Source organism: Crocuta crocuta, unplaced genomic scaffold (genome assembly GCF_008692635.1).
Source record: "Crocuta crocuta isolate KB4526 unplaced genomic scaffold, BGI_CrCroc_1.0 scaffold1171, whole genome shotgun sequence".
Classification (NCBI taxonomy): Eukaryota; Metazoa; Chordata; class Mammalia; order Carnivora; family Hyaenidae; genus Crocuta; species Crocuta crocuta.
Genome location: NW_027530879.1, coordinates 128170 through 128558, shown reverse-complemented (window position 1 = coordinate 128558; position 389 = coordinate 128170).

The following is a 389-nucleotide window of genomic DNA, read 5'->3' as shown; positions in this document are numbered from 1 at the left end:
TGTTCCCTGACACTGTACCTTCCATTCCTGTGACCTACTTGTTCATTCTGTAACTGGAAGCCTGCACCTCCCCCACCCCTCCACCCATTTTGCTCAATATCCTCCCTCCTCCCCTCTGGCAACCATCAGCCTGTTCTCTGTATTTATAGGTCTGATTCTGCTTTTTGTTTGTTTAGTCATTTGTTTTTTCGATTGCACACATGAGTGAAATTATGTGGTATTTGTCTTTCTCAATCTGACTTATCTCACTTCGGGTAATAATATCCTTTAGGTCCATCCATGTTATTGGATGCAAACGGCAAGATCCCATCCTTTTACACACACACACACACACACACACACACACACACACACACACCATGTCTTCCTTTTCTATTTGTCTATCAATG